At 39.2% G+C, this 19,459-nt stretch overlaps 1 protein-coding gene across 10 annotated transcripts in view; it reads left to right on the top strand.

Moving 5' to 3' along the window:
• Window positions 1–19,459, top strand: part of NRF1 (nuclear respiratory factor 1) — a 127,313-nt gene that overhangs the window by 17,639 nt on the left and 90,215 nt on the right. For 2 of the 10 annotated variants that reach the window (XM_060414825.1, XM_060414828.1), the window contains exon 2: window positions 8,610–17,943. The exons of 5 other annotated variants lie outside the window; for them this stretch is intronic. The gene's annotated coding sequence lies outside the window, so the exon portion shown is untranslated. The remainder of the gene's footprint in view (window positions 1–8,609; window positions 17,944–19,459) is intronic. 3 more of the 10 variants (XM_060414827.1, XM_060414826.1, XM_012177111.5) reach the window with 3 other exon arrangements.

A 19,459-nucleotide genomic window follows, 5' to 3' on the forward strand; every position in this document is an offset into this window, starting at 1 on the left:
AGATTCCTATAAATATAGTCAACTGATCTTTGACAAAGGAGCAAAGGCAATACGATGGAGGAAAGATCGTCTCTTCAACAAACGGTGCTGGAACACCTGGATATATACCAGCCAAAAAATGAATGTAGACACAGACTTCATACTCTTTATACAAATTAACTCAAAATGCATCATAGACCTAAGTGTGAAACAAAACTATGAAACTCATGGAAGATAACATCAGAGAAAATTTAGATGACCTTGAGTATGGTGATGACAAAAACATACACCAAAGGCACAACCCATGAAAGAAAGAATTGATAACGGGTACCTCCACGCAGTTGGATATTATTTAGCACTAAGAAGAAATGAGTTAAAACCAAGAAGAACATACGTGTGTGCTAAGTCGCTTCAGTCATGTCCAACTCTGCTACCCTATGGACTGTAGCCCGCCAGGTTCCTCTTCTGTCCATGGGATTTTCTCGGCAAAAATACTGGAATGGGTTGCCATGCCTTCCTACAGAGGATCTTCCTACCTAGGGACCCAACCCTAGTCTCTTGCATTGCAGGCAGATTCTTTACCTGCTGAACCACCAGGGAAGCCCCACTGTTAAAGTTCTTAAAGAGGACCAGACTTTTAGTTAAAGAGCTATATAATCGATATAATTCTGTTTGTGTGTGCATTTGTACATGCCCCAAACTGCAGCAGAATTGTGTATCAGTAGGACTATATCAGATCTTATTTGGGTATGTATCCAGTTCACCTGAGACAGTCTTCCTAATACACATTTTGGACCTCATGGTTGAAAATCTTCTGGTGCAGAATCTTGGAGTTGTTTTGTTTTCCTCCTTACTTTCTGCATGCTAGTTTGTTAGGATAGGTGCAAACCCACCTCTCCAGTGCCCCCCAGTGGTTGTCTTTGCTTTGCAGGAGGATGCCTATTGATGGGAAAGCTCATTGCTTCCTAGCAACAACCAGCTCTGTCTTCACACACCTATTAGAAGAATGATCTGTTTGCAGGAATTCTGCCTTGCCTACCTTAACTTCTTGCCCATTTGTTCTTATTGAGGTCACATAATATTTATAATTCCTTTTAATAATTCTTTAATGTTAAATGAGAGGTCATTTTCGGTAAAGCCGTTTCTTCTCTAGGTTTAGACATCTCCATTTTTTTCAACCATTCCTTATAATAATTGACTTTTTCACAGTCCCAATGTACTTTTAATTTTTAACATCTTTAAAAAGTAAAGTGCTCACAGTACAATGACAACAGGAAATGCCCAGTTATGAAATTTGGTCTTGAGGTGATAAAAATGCTCCCAAAATGACAATTTAAAAACATAATCCGCCCCTCAAAAAATACGATTCCTGACTTTAGAGACAGTTGTGAATATTGAGTGGTAAGGGAAGGGAGGGTGACTTGCAGGTAGAATATCCTTTCACACCTACCTTAAATTACTGTTCATTTTCTTCTAATCAAAGTATAAGAATAAAAATAGGTTTTCCTAAAAAAAGTGCCCAGCACTAAATACAAGTGTGATCAAGCTGATGCAGAAAGCACCTTTATTATCCACAGTCTGCATATGATGCTTGTCATGATTCTTATTTCCATACTGAATTTAGTGTGAATCAGCACTCCCTTGAGTGTTTTGTTTTGTTTTTCTATGATGATGACACAAGTCTTCATCATCCTGTGTTCTTCTGCAATGGGGTTTTTTAAGCCACAGTTCAGAATATTATGTTTATGCTTGTTAAAATTTATCCTGTGAGGTTTTACTCATTCATTTAGGCTGTTTGAGTTTTTTGGAATTTGATTTTACCCTTCAAGTGCAGACTTTCCTATTTCTTGCATCTCTAGTTATCCACCTATTTGATTAACGTATCTTTTCTGTTTCTTTTCAGTTTCCAAAACAATTGTTGCCTTTTTTCCCCCACTTGTCTTTCTCAGTGGCAGATGCCATCTTGTGTTTCTTTGATGAATCTGTATAGCTAAACATGCACCTCAAACAATAGAAAGACATACATTTGCAGAGCCCCTAGGAAACCATAGTGTGCCTGAATCATGTTGAACATTAAGAAGCTTTATAGCTATTTTTCTTTGACATTTATTAATATTGATTATTCATTCTTTTGGTATTTTGAAGCCAATTCTTCTGTGTTTTCATTTTTCTCTAAACTTTTCTGTGTGCGTTTGAAAAGCTTGCAAGTCCCAAGGACTGTGGCTATCGTGCCTAGTATATAACATGACCCTGGGGCCAATCTCTAAGGCCTCATTAACAGGAGGCTGATTCTTGGGTGATAGTTTCCCAACTGCATGATGGGAGATTTGAATAATCAGGGAGCTTTCACTTGTCCTCTGTGGAGTCCTAAGGAGCTTCAGAGGGTACTGCAGGAGGTGAGGGGGATGAATACCTATGCTGTCAGCATTCCCCAGCTCCTTCTCAATAGGAAGTGTTCTACTTTTGTCTTACATTTTGAAGTTCTACTTTGGATTCTGTTTAAAGAAAGTTCTCAGAGGACATTGGGTAGTTTTGATGGTCTATATATGAGTCTCTCTGATTCCATGAGCTTAGAGGTCACCCTCAGATTTTTCATTCACTGAAGGGTCGAGGGGCTTATCATGCTGTTTGTCTTTTCTGTCCCAGATCTGGGATTAACCCCCCACTCATCATCCCCCTATTGTAAAAGTAACTACATAAAAGGAGGAAAAAGTCTGTAAAAAGTCTTCATGATTTCATTGTGGACAGCAGAAAAGCATTCTTGACAGCTTCAATGTACCTTTCTAGATTTTTTTGTTTTTCCATAATCATATCTGTAACTTTTGTTTTTCTAATGAGACTACATTCATTCTAGCAGATTTTTTACCCTGGCTTTTTGTTTTTGTTGTCCGTTTGTTTTGTTTATTTGTTTTCCCAGTTAATAGCAGTATATTGTGGACATTTTTCTGTGTCAGTGCCTATCAGTCTACTTCATCCTTTAATACTTCTGTAGTATTTCTCTGACCAGTGATCTGTAACTAAACAGTCAGAGGAATATTCCTTATTGCACACACAACAGGTGGACTCTGTTCTAAAGTGTGAACCTACTTTTATTTATATCTTATTACTGGTATACTCATTTGTTTCAGCAGTTTACTCTTTATTAACTCTTTTTTGGGGTTGTGATATTTATTTTTTTCCAGTTGCTTCTCTTTCCTCGGGTTAGATTATACATCACAACCTCAGAAGTATTATCCCAGTGAAGCTATAGATACAGATAACCCTTTTGTTTTAGGCAATAGCTTTAATTTGGTGTCCCCTTTAATAGTTACAAGACTGTTCTTAAGAACAAAATCTTGGCAGACAGAATTATACTTTTATTCCAGTATATTACTACTGATGAGAAAAGCAGTTAGTTGACTTGTTTTGACCCAAGTGAGCTTAGTTCTAAGCGCCTAGGAAGGTGGGTGACAAGCAGCTTTTGGTGGTTTGACAGGCAGCTGCGGGGTGTCTATTGTGGCCAGGACTAAGCGGCTGCTACTAAATGTATATGGTAAATTACATTTGATGGTCCCTTTCCCCCTTTTGTTTCTTGGAATTTTATCAAAGATCACGTTGAGAAATTGGTAGGGAAAAATATTTATTTTTTTATTCTTATAGGATGGTTATTACTTTTTTTGTACAGCGTTCTGTCATTTTTCAAGTAACTTCTTCTAAACAGATGCAACATTTCTGTAGTCATGGAAAAATTCTGGTGATTTTTTTTGAGCAGGAAATATAGTGTAAATGTTTTTTAAGTAGCTTATATTTCTTTAGAGACTTAGGATAGCATTTCTCCCTCGTCTTTTAACTTTAGGCATATCTTGTACAGGTTAAACAAATTCTAAAATGGAAATGTTATTCCCAGTTTGAAGTGGAGTCATTTTAATTTTATATTCAATCACTTTGCAAATTTTATTCTTGAAACATATGTGCTTTTTTACTTTTCTCTAACTTTATTTCCTTATCTAGGATTCTAAGATTTTAAAACTTTGATTATATGCTATTCTAGTTTTAATTTTGGAAGGAATTCAATATATAATTTGTTTTAATGGATTATGTAAATATGGAGATTTTTATTTTTGAATAGGTACTATTCAGATTTAGATGTCTGACACTGAAGTGTTTCTGGTAGGGACCATTATTTTGCTATTTAAAAAGGTTTGTTTATTGTTATTTATACAAAATCTCTTGAGTATTCTTCATCTTTGTCTTAAAATGTATATCATATGTTATTGTCCAATTTAGGAGGTTCTGATTTCTCATTCATTCAGTAAACAAATTTGAGTGATTATTGGGAGCCTTGAACAGTTCTAGATGCTGGGGTTAACACTGAATAAAACAGAAAAATGTTTGCCCCCATGAGTTTACTTTCTAATGGGTTGAATGAAAAGATAAATATTCCAAGGGGAAAATTATGTCAGCTTAAGATTGTCCCCATATCTTTCAGACAGTTAATCCTCAAACATACCAAGGCTGCAGTGGAAACCTGGGCTGGATATATAACGGACTTTTGACTGGCTATAATCATTGATTGCAATTTGACTCAACCACTAGTGGTCATATTTACTGTCTGTTCCCTTTCTTACCACTTTCATTTTCACAATTGTGTTAATTCTTAGTGAGGATCTATCTATTGTTGCTTAAAAATGATACCTTCCCTAATGTTTTACAGTTAAAAAATATTTTCACATTTCATTTTTTAAAGTGGCTATAGCATAATAATTTTGGTTGAACCATATGAAATTGCTGAAGTTTCGGATCTTTAAAAAGCAGTTTCACATTGTTCAGTCTAATGCTGTGTTGTGTGTGTGCTTAGTCGTGTCTGACTTTGTGACCCCATGGACTGTAGCCTGGCAGCCATGCTCCTCTGTCCGTGGAATTTTCCAGGCAGGAACACTGGAGTGGGTTGCCATTCCCTTCTGCAGGGGAATCTTCCTGACCCAAGATCAAACCAGCGTCTCCTGCCTCTCCTGCATTGCAGGTGGATTCTTTATCGCTGAGCCACTGGCAAAGCCCAATACTGTGTTGTACCTACCTTTAAAAACAAGATATGAACATGTTTTAGTAATCGTAAAGCACTGTTAGGCACACCGACAGACCTTGAATTTTGTTTCTATCATTTACTATTTGCTTTAGAACAATTATTTAACCTCATTGTGCCTCACTGCATCATGACAGTGATCCTAGAGCCATGAGGATTACATAATACATTATAATGTCATTGTATATGTAAAAGTCCTTAGAAAAGCACCTAGCATGTAGTTAAGGGTCAATAAGTGTTAGCTGTTATTACCATTACTACCCTATGAGGTAGGCATCATCCTTGTCAGTTTTGCAGATGATCAAACAGAAGCTCATAGAGATTTTATGATTTTATTCCAAGGTTATGCAACTAGAAATCAAAACCAGGCATTACTGATTCCAAGTTCTGGCTTCTTTTTGCCTACACTACAGCTATCAGGGAAAGAAAGAAAAGAAAAAAAAAGAAAGACTAGTCACATAGTAATTTGTAGAGTATATCCTTGAATCTCTCCAGCATTGTTACTTATCCTGTTTTCATGGACTGTTTTGACATCCATAAAGAAAAATATTTGACAGAAATCTGATACGATAAGTAATTGTGACCTAGTGTTATGTTGTTACCTTAGAAAGGGTAATAATGGCACTTTTATAGCCGATTTGTCCAGAAATGAATGAACCCAAATAATAAATGTTTATCTCAGTATTTTTAAGAATGCAAGTGCAGGTCTTAATTATATTCTTCCAAAAAGGAGCAAAAATAAATGTTTAAGAACATTTAAAAGCACCTAAAAGCAGTTTAAAAATAGCCTCCAGTTCACAACATGCCACTCCACAGTTTCCTGTGGGTATATAATGGACATCTCAGTTGTTCCTCTGACATTCATTCCCATCCCAGTAAATAGCTATTAAGTTCTTCTGGCTGCTCAAACCAAAAACCTTGGAATCAGTTTTAGACTACTCTCTTTTACTGTACCCTGCATCCCAATTGTCAGGAAATCCTGACAGCTGTATCCTCAAAACATGCAGAATCTAACTACTTCTTATCACCTCTGATGCTGCTATCCTGGTCCAAGCCATGCTCATCTTGCAGAATCCTTATAATTGGTCTTCCTGGTTCCACCCTTTACTCCCTTCAGTCTACTCTCAAATACCAGCCCAGAAAATCAGTTTACATCTTCACCCTTGCTTAAAACCTTCCAAAGATTTTCCATCTCATTCAGAGTAAAATCCAAAGATCTTATGTAGCCTTCAAGGTCCCACAGGTTTGAGCCTGGCTAATCTCACTGCTTCTTCTCCCCTAGCTTAGGGTGCTTCAGGTTTATGGGCCAGTTTGCTGTTCCTTGATCACACCAAACATGCTCCTGTCTCACCATCTTTGCATTTGCTATTCTTGCTGCCTTGTATACTCTTCCCCCACGTGTTTCATGTTGTCTCCTTCACTCCCTACAGATCTGCGCTCAGATATGGTCAGAAAGGCATTTCTTGGCCTGCAGCCTCTCTCGTCCCCACCTCTCTACTCCCTAAAATATTGTGTATATATTTGTTTAGTTTATCTCCTTCTGGTAGGATGTAAAACCCAAGAAGGGGAGTACTTTTTAAAAAATTCATTGCTCTTTCCTCTGTGTCTGCATCAATGCTTGACACGCGGTAGGTGATTTTTATGCATATGTTGATTGAATGATTTTAATTTCTTGGCAAGTCATCTCAGTTTTTCTTCCACTGCATTTGATGTTATTGACTTCTCTCACTTGCCCTCCATGACACTTGCTATCTCCTGATTCTGATTTTTTTCCTTCCAGCTTCTTACTTGTCTTCACTTGTTGTTTTTTTCCTTCCTCAATATGTTCCTTTGAATAGTCTCCTTTGCTTCTTTTATCACCTACTTTACATTAATCATTCCTGGCCAGTTTTATTCATGCTCTGTGCTTTCATTACCATCTCATTTTTGATAAGTCTCAAATGACACCTGCATCAGAGGCATCCGTGCATCACAGCTCCAGATCTGGGTATCTCTTTGGACAGTTCCTGTAAATATTGTCATGCGCTGTCCTCCCCTGCAAATCTGCTCTTTGACTCTTCTACCTTGGTTAATAAGCCACTCTTGAACCCAGGCCAGAACACTGGCGTCATCCTGGATTTAGCTTTTCTTCACTGTTCTCATCAAGTTGTTCACTAAATCCTTTCCATTTTCACCCCCTAAGTATTTCACACATGCTCTCCATCTCCATTTTCTTAATTCAGGGCCCCACTAACCCTGCCTGATTGGCCATTGAATTAGTTACCTGACCAGTTGGACTGCCTCTAGCCTCTGCCTCTCCAGGTGATTCTTCACACGCCTGGAGGACTGTTTGCTCCTTGCCACCTTTAGTAATGCTTCATCCTGCAGTCTAGAACCCTAAGGGTGACCAGGAGTTACTGCAGTGGGCCTTCATGCCTTGTGGTTATTCCTAGACTGAACCGACAAATACTGTCTCTCTCAAAAGTATTGCTTACACTTGCGTTTTCAAATAAACTACGTGATTTATGGGTTTCCCTGTGGCTCAGCTGGTAAAGAAGCCGCCTGCAATGCAGTAGATCTGGGTTTGATCCCTGGGTTGGGAAGATCCTCTGGAGAAGGGAAAGGCTACCCACTCCAGTATTCTAGCCTGGAGAATTCCATGAACTGATAGTCCATGGGGTCGCAAAGAGTTGGACATGACTGAGCGACCTCCACTTTCAAGTGATTTATAGTATACTCTTTTCATAGAAAATTTGTTCCCCCCACCCCACTCCCTGCTTCCTTCCCAGACCATCCCTCCCTTCCTTCCTTTGGTTGTTATAAATGGATCTTCGGTAATATTGAGTACCACTGAGCTATAAGATGAAGTACAAATTATTTTACAAATAATAATTTTACAAATAATAAAATAAATTATTTTATTATTTGTACAGTACATAAGGCCCCCAGCATCTGGCTTCCCCCCAGCTGAACCTCTGGTATAAGTTCGCTTGGTCCTGCTCCATATGTTACATTGTTTCCTCTGCTCTGAATACTTCCGCGCAGCCGCCTTCCTGCTCCCAATGACACTTCTCAAATAGCTACTTCTGTAACATCTTTCCTGATCGGAATAAAATCCAAACTCCTTTCCAAGGCCTATAAAGGCCTTACTTGATTTTTTCCAATCTTATCTCCCTCTGCTGTTTCCCTTTTCACCAGACTCTTCCTCTGACTGCCTCCTTACCCATTCAGGTCACAAATCAAATGTGCCTCATCAGAGACCACCCCCCCTCCGCAGCCATTTTCTTATCGTATTGCCTTACTTTATCCTCTGCATAGCAGAAATTCTTATTTTTTCCTTTATGTCTTTATTGTCATGGCTCCTTCCTCTGGAATGTAAGTTCTTTGAGATGAGACTCTGCCTTCTTGCTTATCACTGTGTCTCTTTCCTAGAACCTGGTTCCCTGTAAATTAAAAAAAATTTTTTTTTATTTTTTTTTTTGTTGGAGTATAGTTGATTTACAATGTTGTGTTAGTTTCAGATGTACAGCGAAGTAAACCAGTTATATATATACACACATATATCCACTCTTTGTCTTTTCCCATATAGGTTGAGAAATGGAGTATTCCTGCCATATCAGTAAACAAGGATGTCACAGTCATCAGCAATTTCGACCCTCCAAATGTGAATTTCTGAGCCCTAAGGGGAACCAGGAAGCAAAATAATACCTGTGATCTGGCAGCCATGAGGCTGCAGCCACTCCCTACAGTGAGCACTGAGGAAAAACACGGGATATTGGCCCAGATAGCTGAGATGCATACGAAAGGAATGATTTCAGTGAGCCCAGACTCTTGCCTCTTCCCATACATAGAAAAGGGAAAAGTGCCAAATACCCGGTTTTCTTTACTTCACAAAAATACTTTTTGATGTTCAGACTGCCTGTTCTTTGTTTCAAAGTTCTGTGTAACCTGACTCTCTGCGCCCCCCACCTGCCCCCACCTCCTTGGAGCAGTTCTCTCAGGGTTATTTGAGATGCTGTCTCCTGGGCTTGAAGTCCTAAAAATTTCCACTGAATAAAGCATACCTCTCAACTTTAAGATTGTGACTGTTTTCTAAGTCGCCAGGCTCACGATTGAGTGGAGTCCCCTGTGCTGTGCAGTAGATCCTTATTTATTATTTTATGTATAGAAGTATGTGTATGCCAACCCCAGTCTCCCGGTTTATTCTCCCCCCTTACCCCTTGGTGATCATAAGTTCGTTGCCTACATCTGTAACTCTTTCTGTTTTGCAGATGAGTTCATTTGTACCCCTTTTTGTTGTTCAGTCTCTAAGTTGTGTCCAACTCTTTGCGACAGGATACTGGCCCAGATAGCTGAGATACATACGAAAGGAATGATTTCGGTGAGCCCAGACTGCATGGACTGCAGCACACCAGGCTTCCCTGCCCTCCACTGTCTCCTGGAATTTGCTCAAATTCATGTCCATTGAGTCAGTTATGCCACCCAACCATCTCATCCTCTGTCGCCCCCTTCTCCTCCTGCCCTCAGTCTTTCCCAGCATCAGGGTCTATTTCAATGAACTGGCTCTTTGCATCAGGTGGCCACAATATGGAGCTTCAGCTTCAGCATCAGTCCTTGCAATGAATATTCAGGGTTGATTTCCTTTAGGATTTACTGCTTTGGTCTCCTTGCTGTCCAAGGGACTCTGAAGAGTCTTCTCCAGCATCTCCTTTTTGGTTTCCACATATCAGCAATAGAGTATGATGTTTGTCTTTCGCTGTCTGACTTGCTTCTCTCAGTATGAAATTCTCTAGGTCCATCCATGCTGCTGCATGTGGCATTGTTTTATTCTTTTTTATGGCTGAGTAATATTCCGTTGCATAGATGCACCACATCTTCTTTGTCCATTTGTCTGTCGATGGGCATTTAGGTTGCTTCCATGTCCCGGGTATTGTAAATAGTGCCGCAGTGAACATTGGGGTGCATTTATCTTTTAAATTATGGTTTCCTCTAGATGTATGCCCAGGAGTGGGATTAATGGATCATACGGTAGCTCTATTTTTAATTTTTTGAGGAACCTCTGTACCGGTCTCCATTCTACATTTCGACCAACAGTATAGGAGAGTTCCCTTTTTCCCATACACTCTCTGGCATTTATTATTTGTAGGTTTTTTTTCAATGATTACCATTCTGATCGGTGTGAAGTGATACCTCATTATAGTTCTGATTTGCACTTCTCTGATGCTTAGGGATGTTGAACACATTTTCATGTGCTTTTTAGCCGTCTATATGTCTTCTTAAATATTTGTTGATTGATTGGATTATCTACCCTCTCCTTTTTATACATTGCGTTGTTGAGTCTTTGTTGCTATTAGAATTTGCAATCTCCAGTGCTGGAACGAGTGGGCATTGTAAATGGTCAAGGCAGTCCAGGAGTGGACATCTTGAAGAGATCTTGTTGGTAAGAGCATGTTCTTCTCTCTCCACTTAGTCAGTTGTTGCCAGTTTGAAATGATAATAAAAATTAGCATTTAATGGAGGTGGGGGCACTCTACCAAGTCCTTAATTATTTCATTTCATTTAATCCTGACATTAACACTATGGGGAAGGTATTAATACATTATTACCAGTTTATAAATAGAGTGACTGCTGTACATGGAGAGGTTAAGTGTAACTGCTCTAGCAAATGACAGAACTGACTCTCCAGCCCAAGCTTTAACACAGTACTGCTTACTGGCTTACCCAGATTGTCCTGATTTTTTAGGAAAAGTCAGAAATTTGGAATTTTTATTCTCTCTGTTTTAAAATGTTGGCAATTTGTTCACACTGAAAAACCAAACAAAAAACAGTGCAAACCAAACAAAACAGGTATGAGGGGCTGCTTTGGTTTATATGGGTTCTCTCTGAATAGACCTGGAACTGCTTATGATCCTACCCTTATGATCCTGGTACTCCAGTGCCGGGTGGATGGTTGTAGGGACAGATGGCAACAGTCATTTCCGATTCTGCTTCATTTTCTTACTCCACAGTAAAATAAAGCAAAATAATGCCTTATGTTTCTGTAGCATATTGCAGTTACAAGGTGTTTTCATATACATTGTTTGACTTTTTAAATTTCAATTGATGCTGCCACCATCAGACTGTATGTATGTGTCCCTTAGCCTTCAGTTTCACAGTGGATCAGAGGAAGTAAAATGCAGGAAGTAAACCAGGAAGTGATGAGTGTTAGGCTCACTGCTTAGCCTGCTTTTCAGTATTAATCAGTATTGCTGTTGCCCCATTGATCTCATTATGTGTAACTCCATGTGTGAGAAAGCATGCTTTAAGTGTTATTTATTTTAAACTAATGAGATAATACAGTATCCATAAATTATATACAATTTATGTAAAATGCATTTAGTATTGGGGTTTTGGTTTTTAGATTTTGACCCTTCTGCAAATACTTAATTTCTAGTGACTAATCTGGTTCCCATTTTTACATGTTTTTAAAAAAAATTTCTAAATTTATATAAATAATTATGCAAATAATTTATATAAATAGTAGGGACTTTCATACCATTTAAAATTAAATTTAAAATATTTTTTATAAAATGGTATAATGATTACAAGCATTAAAATGTGAGCTCAGTTCTTCATTTTTTACCCCAAGAAGTAGGTCCCTTGTCCTCTTTTTTAAAACAAAACAGCAACAATTTTGTTCTCTTTCTACCTTTTGGAGGTAGGAGTGGGTAGTTAGCTAAATAAGTCATTTACTACAAATGAAGAAAAACATGAAACCAACTGACCACCCTGGTGTTGACGGAAGACAGTGGCTTTGAAAGACATTGCTTTGGCAGCTTATGAGTTGCATTCATTCCTGTGGCAGGGAAGAATGCTGTCAGGTCTTCCAGTTTGTAGAAACTATTCTTTCGCTAGTGGTAAAGAACCTGCCTGCCAGTGCAGGAGACATAGAGATGTGGGTTGGATCCCTGGGTTGAGAAGATCCCAGATCCGGAAGTGGGGCACAGCAGCCCACTCTAGTATTCTTGCCTGGAGAATTTCGTGGACAGAGCAGTCTGGCTTGCTACAGTCCATAGGGCTGCAAAGTGTGGGACATGACTGAAGCAGCTGAGCATGCACACTAAGGCAGAGATGGTGGGCGTTGAAGGGTGAGGGGACTGGAAGACCTGTTAGAGGGACTGGGATTAGTGACTGCAGATGCAGTTTGAAAAATCAATTCCATGTGCATATTTTATAATGCAAATTCACTGGCCTGTCAGTTCAGTTCAGTTCAGTTGCTCAGTCCTGTCCAACTTTTGCAACCCCATTGACTGCAGCATGCCAGGCCTCCCCTGTCCGTGACCAACTTCCAGAGTTTACTCAAACTCGTGTCCATTGAGTTGGTGATGCCATCCAGCCATCTCATCCTCTGTCATCCCCTTCTCCTCGCACCTTCAATCTTTCTCTGCATCAGGGTCTTTTCTGGTGAGTCAGTTCTCATCAGGTGGCCAAAGTATTGGAGTTTCAGCTTCAGCATCAGTCCGTCCAGTGAATATTCAGGACTGATTTCCTTTAGGATGAACTGGTTGGATCTCCTTGCAGTTCAGGGGACTCTCAAGAGTCTTCTCCAATACCACGATTCAAAAGCATCAATTCTTTGGTGCTCAGCTTTCTTTATAGTCAAAACCATAGTTTTGACTAGATGGATCTTTGTTGGCAAAGTAATGTCTCTGCTTTTTAATATGCTGTCTAGGTTGGTCATAACTTTTCTTCCAGGGGCAAGTGTCTTTTAATTTCATGGCTGCAGTCACCCGCTGCAGTTTGAAACCCCCCAAAATAAAGTCTGTCACTGTTTCCATTGTTTCCCCATCTGTTTGCCATGAAGTCATAGGACCAGATGCCATGATTTTAGTTTTCTGAATGTTGAGTTTTAAGCCAACTTTTTTACTCTTTTCTTTGACTTTTCATCAAGAGCCTCTTTAGTTCTTCACTTTCTGCCATAAGGATGGTGTCTGTCATCTTAATATCTGAGGTTATTGATATTTCTCCTGGCAATCTTGATTCTAGCTTATACTTCATCCAGCCCAGCGTTTCTCATGATGTACTCTGCATATAAGTTAAATAAGCAGGGTGACAATATCCAGCCTTGATGTACTCCTTTCCCAATTTGGAACCAGTCTGTTGTTCTATGTCCGGTTCTAACTGTTGTTTCATGACCTGCATACAGAGTTCTTAGGAGGCGGGTCAGGTGGTCTGGTATTCCCATCTCTTTAGGAATTTTCCACAGTTTGTTGTAATCCACAGTCAATGGCTTTGGCATAGTCAATAAAGAAGAAGTAGATGTTTTTCTGGAACACGCTTCCTTTTTCCATGATTCAACAGATATTGGCAATTTGATCTCTGATTCCTCAGCCTTTTCTAAGTCCAGCTTGAACATCTGGAAGTTCACGGTTTGCGTACTGTTGAAGCCTGGCTTGGAGAATTTTGAGCATTACTTTACTAGCGTGTGAGATGCGTGCAGTTGTGCAGTAGTTTGAGCATTGTTTGGCATTGCGTTTCTTTGGGATTGGAATGAAAACTGACCTTTTCCAGTCCTGTGGCCACTGCTGAGTTTTCCAAATTTGCTGGCATCTTGAGTGCAACACTTTCACAGCATCATCTTTTAGGATTTGAAATAGCTCAACTGGAATTCCATCACCTCTACCAGCTTTGTTCATAGTGATGCTTCCTAAGGCCCACTTGACTTGTCATTCCAGGATGTCTGGCTCTGGGTGAGTGATCACACCATCGTGATTATCTGGGTCATGAAGATGTTCTTTGTGCAGTTCTGTGTATTCTTGCCACCTCTTAGTATCTTCTGCTTCTGTTAGGGCCATACCATTTCTGTCCTTTATTAAGCCCATCTTTGCATGAAATGTTCCCATGGTATCTCTAAATTTCTTGACGAGATCTCTAGTCTCGTTTTCCTCTATGTTTTTGCATTGATCACTGAGGAAGGCTTTCTTATCTCTCCTTGCTATTCTTTGGAACTCTGCATTCAAATGGGAATATCTTTCCTTTTCTCCTTTGCTTTTCGCTTTCTTCTTTTCACAGCTATTTATAAGGGCTCCTCAGGCAACCATTTTGCCTTTTTGCATTTCTTTTTCTTGGGGATGGTCTTGATCTCTTGACTCCTGTACAATGTCACAAACCTCCATCCTTAGTTCTTCAGGTACTCTGTCAGATCTAAACCCTTGAATCTATTTCTCATTTCCACTATATAATCATAAGGGATTTGATTTAGGTCATACCTGAATGGTCTAGTGGTTTTCCCTACTTTCTTCAATTTCAGTCTGAATTTGGCAATAAGGAGTTCACGATCTGAGCCATAGTCAGCTCCCAGTCTTGTTTTTACTGACTGTATAGAACTTCTCCATCTTTGGCTACAAAGAATATAAATCTGATATCAGTATTGACCATCTGCTAATGTCCATGTGTGGAGTCTTCTCTGTTGTTGGAAGAGGGTGTTTGCTATGACCAGTGCATTTTCTTGGCAGAATTCTATTAGTCTTTGCCCTGCTTCCTTCTGTACTCCAAGGCCAAATTTGCCTGTTACTCCAGGTATTTCTTGACTTCCTACTTTTGCATTCCAGTTCCCTGTAATGAAAAGGACATCTTTTTTGGGTGTTAGTTCTAGAAAGTCTTATAGGTCTTCATAGAACTGTTCAACTTCAGCTTCTTCAACTGTTCAACTTCAGCATTACTGGTTGGGGCGTAGACTTGGATTACTGTGATACTGAATGGTTTGCCTTAGAAATGAACGGAGAGCATTCTGTCGTTTCTGAGATTGCATCCAAGTACTGCATTTTGGACTCTTTTGTCGACCATGATGGCTACTCCATTTCTTCTAAGGGATTCTTGCCCACAGTTGTAGATATAATGGTCATCTGAATTAAATTCACCCATTCCAGTCCATCTTAGTTCACTGATTCCTAAAAGGTCGATGTTCACTCTTGCCATCTCTTGTTTGACTACTTCAAATTTGCCTTGATTCATGGACCTAACATTCAAGGTTCCTATGCAGTACTACTCTTTACAGGATTGGTCTTTACTTCCATCACCAGTCACATCCACTGGGTGTTGTTTTTGCTTTGGCTCCATCTCTTCATTCTTTCTGGAGTTATTTCTCCACTGATCTCCAGTATCATATTGGGCACTTACTGACCTGAGGAGTTCGTCTTTCAGTGTCTTATCTTTTGCCTTTTCATACTGTTCATGGGGTTCTCCAGGCAAGAATACGAAGTGGTTTGCCATTCCCTTCTCCAGTGGACCACGTTTTGTCAGAACTCTTCACCATGACCTGTCTGTCTTGAGTGGCCCTACACGGCATGGCTCATAGTTTCATTGAGTTAGACAAGGCTGTGGTCCATGTGATCAGATTGGTTAGTTTTCTGACCAATCGGTAAGATCCAAATCTTGGATTGAAGATATACACAGAATAGTGTGGGATAGAGTTAACATGCCCAAGCATGTTATGGTCAGAGACTGTGCTCTGGGACAAAGTAGGGAGGTTTGAGGAACACTTGATTAGAAGGCCGGAGATGTGGGTTCAAATTTTGATTTTGCTGCGAAGTAGAGCTGTGACTTTGGGTCTCAGCCTTTCTGCATCTTAGTCTGTAAAATGAGAATATCAGACTAGTTGGCCTCCAAGGTCTTAGGCATCTGGCTAAAAATAACTCTTTGTGAGCATCTAGGTCTGACTGGTTATCAAGATAAGAAGACATATATAGTTAGGGGATCCAAAGTGAATAATTACAGGTTTTCAGCCAATTATATTAGGGTATTCTTTGTACTTCCTAATAAATTATAGCAGAGGAAAATTTATGATTGGAAACAAAAAACATGAGTCTCCTGCCTTTTCTCTCCTTCCCACCCCATAGCCCTATGGTCCAGAGACAACCTTTAAAAATGATTTCACCATTTGTTTTTAGCTTCTCTTAGAATTACTTCCATGAGGCTTAATAATATGTATAAACTTCTGTTTCTTGAATTACCAACTTTAGACCATATCTGTGGACTTTTTTAGTATGAAAAATAAGAATTTAAGTTACTTTTTCTATTTCCTCCTTTCTCCATCCCCCATTTTTTGATATTTATATTTTTGAAAGTATTTTATTAATTATCTTTATAGTTTCAAATTGATAGACTTATTTTTTGATCCATCAGCTTTCAGTCCACCAACGCCCCGTTTTGTAGAATCACGTTATAAGTGCCCCATGCACTAACCCTCTTTCCAGTGTTCCAGGCTCTGGGAGCCATGCTTGACTGTACATCGTTGTGGTTAGTATTTTTAGTTTGTCTGCCATCCCCAAGTATTATGCGCTTATCTTTATGTTTAGGTTACTCTTTACCACATTACATTTCTTGGCCTTCTTTAATAGCCATGTCCAGAATCATAACTGTATGAATACTCAAAAAGTTTTATGTCTCTTAAGAGCTAAGGAAGTAATTGGGTATGTACTTAAAGACTTAACTTAGTAAACCATTCATCTACACATTTATTCAATGGATATTTATTGAATATCAGACTTGTCATCACAATTGAATTTACAATAGTGAAAAATTGGAAACAACCTAAACAACTTCAGGGAGTTAGTAAAATCCCTGCTATGCATTTTCATAGAGAATGCTCTTTAAACATTTTTAAAAAATGATTTTAAATGTTAATAACATAAAAAATTCTGTTCTATAGTAAATTTTAAAATATTTCTAAAACAATATATACACTATAGCCTCACTTTTGTCTAAAAAAAAAAAAAAAAAAGAGCAACCATGTAAGAAATTCAGGGGAAGATGCTAGAAGCATGAATTGTTCAGTCGTTTGGTGATATCTGACAATTGGGACTCATGGACTGTAGCCCGGCTGGCTCCTCTGTCTGTGGGATTTCTCAGACAAGAATACTGGCGTGGGTAGCCATTTCCTTCTCTAGGGGATCTTCCCAATCCAGGGACTGAACCTGTACATCCTGCACTGGCGAGTGGATTCTTCACCCCTAAACCACCAGGGAAGCCCAGAAGCATGCATGCCAAATTGTTAATTTGGTAATGTGGCATCTCAGGTGGTGTTGATTTCTTTCTTTCTTTTTTTTCTGACTTGTGTTTTTTCAGTTACCCAAAAAGAACATGTGTCACTTTTATGATAACTTTTTAAGCTAAAGATTAAAAAATTAGAGTTGCCAGTTTTTCTTAAAATAGTGTATTAAAATAATCTAGGAGTACCCGGTAAGGTTCAGTGAATATTTGTGAAGTGGATGAGAGAATGGTTGATTCCAGAGGTTTCTGGATCTATAGTATTGACACTTATACATTCACAGTTTTATCCAGAAGCAAGTCCTAGTTATCTCAAAAGAAAAATCATGCATTGAAAAATCTAAGAAATGGCTCTAACTGAATGTTGGCTGTGTAAGGCAAGTCCAGCAGACTCGAGGCCCACTACAGAAGCAGCCACGCAACAGTGCTATATTTCACAGTAAGCAGGATCTGAATAAAAGTGTCCTTTGTGCTTGTGAGACTGAGGGGTGGGACTTGGGGCAATTCATGTTATTTCTCTTTAATGGAAATTGAGTCAGCCTCTAATCCTGCTGTCATGTGACAGCAACTTATTTGATTTTTTGGCAATTTGGGGAGCAGCTGTGGACACATGATTTTTCTGCAAAAAGAGCCAGCTGCATTCTTACCCATTTGAAAATGCCTGAGTATACTAAGCTTCCTATCCACCATGTTTCTGACCCAGCGGTAACTTCAGCAACTCACTTCCTTTTAATTGATATTTGTAGCTGTTAATAAGCATCTGAATATTTGAGAATGCATTTTCTAATCCTTTTTATCATTGTCATCAACATTCATTAGGTACCTTCTCACTCAGGGCACTGTGACAGACACAGGGTTGTAAGCTGTAATGTGGAGACGACTTTCCTCTTTGACAGGTGGGTCAGCATTATCCTTAGAATCATTTTGTTTTCAGCAGGTTAAATTACAGTGTAAAGAAAGAATCTGGTGTGAAGGCAGCTGAAAGCTGTGTACCTTTGGTCCCCAGACTCCTGAGTCTGCTGTCTGGGTATTCACTCCCGTCCTCTTGCTTTGCCACGTGCCTTCACAAGCCGTTGCCTCAGCCTGCAGCCAGCCCCCTTCTTTCATTCTGGCACCTGACAGACTCCTGGCTGAAGACTCTGTCCCGCCTTCACGATACCTACTCAGTGTCCTTGTAGTCCTCTCTTCTCAGTGCTCCCATAGCCTTTAGTGATGATTATCACTAGAATATGATTTTTTCTTTTTTAAGGAAAAAGTTTTCATTTATTAAAAAAATATCTTTTGGGGAGCAGCCTGTGGGATCTTAGTTCCCTGACCAGGGTTTGAACGTGTGTTCCCTGCATTGGAAGCACAGAGTCTTAAACACCAGACCTCTAGGGAAGTCCTGGAAAAGGCTCTTGTAAAGGCAAAAAGCCTTCTAAGTTAATTTTATCAATTTGTACTTATTTTTTTAAGCTCTTTTAACCAAGGGTCCAAGAAATACAGTCAGGGAATTGGGTAGGCAAAATTTCTATAGTGAGTAAAAGAAAGCTTTGCTTTTGATTGTGAACACCTTTAGGGTGAGGGAGCGACACAGACAGTCGCTTTTCCTATCTTTGCAGCGTTGAATTATCACAAGGGATGGATTTGCTTGAACTATTGTATGAACCTATTTTATTAGAAAATTCTTTAACAATGATTAGAAGCAAGTCATTTCAAAACTTAAAAATAGAATGTAGAAGAATTATACTGTTCATTGTGGCAGTAACAGCCAGTTGTAGCTATTTATATTAACAATATTTAAAACTAATTTTCACGTTTCATGTGGTCAGTAGGCACATGTGGTTAGCTAAGTGACTGTTATTATTTTGGACAGTGTAAATTGAGAACATTTCCATCATTGCAGAAATTCCTGTTGGACAATACATCAACTCTTCTAAGAACCTATAGAAGAATTGATGTATTTTGAAGCATTTGGTGGAGTAGATTCACCTATTTAGTACAGAAGGATGTTTATTCCAGTCGAATTTTAATTTCAAGCACAGCTTGAAATTCCCTGTGCTCTCCTTAGGTTTTTCCTTGGTTGTGGCACCCTCTAGTGTTCCAGCTTTGTTTAGATCACAAACTCCCAATTTTCTCCCAATGTAAAAATAAATCCTCCAACTTTCCCTTTGAGATTTCTATGCTTTATCTGTCTTTATGTGGAATAGTAATACTAGTAATAATAGGTTACACTTAACTGTTAAGTCGCTTCAGTCATGTCCGACTCTGTGTGACCCCATAGACGGCAGCCCACCAGGCTCCGCCATCACTGGGAATTTCCAGGCAAGAACACTGGAGTGGGTTGCCATTTCCTTCTCCAATGCATGAAAGTGAAAAGTGAAAGTGAAGTCGCTCAGTCGTGTCCAACTCTTAATGACCCCATGGACTGCA

This window comes from Ovis aries, chromosome 4, assembly GCF_016772045.2.
Source record: "Ovis aries strain OAR_USU_Benz2616 breed Rambouillet chromosome 4, ARS-UI_Ramb_v3.0, whole genome shotgun sequence".
In the NCBI taxonomy this organism is placed as follows: Eukaryota; Metazoa; Chordata; class Mammalia; order Artiodactyla; family Bovidae; genus Ovis; species Ovis aries.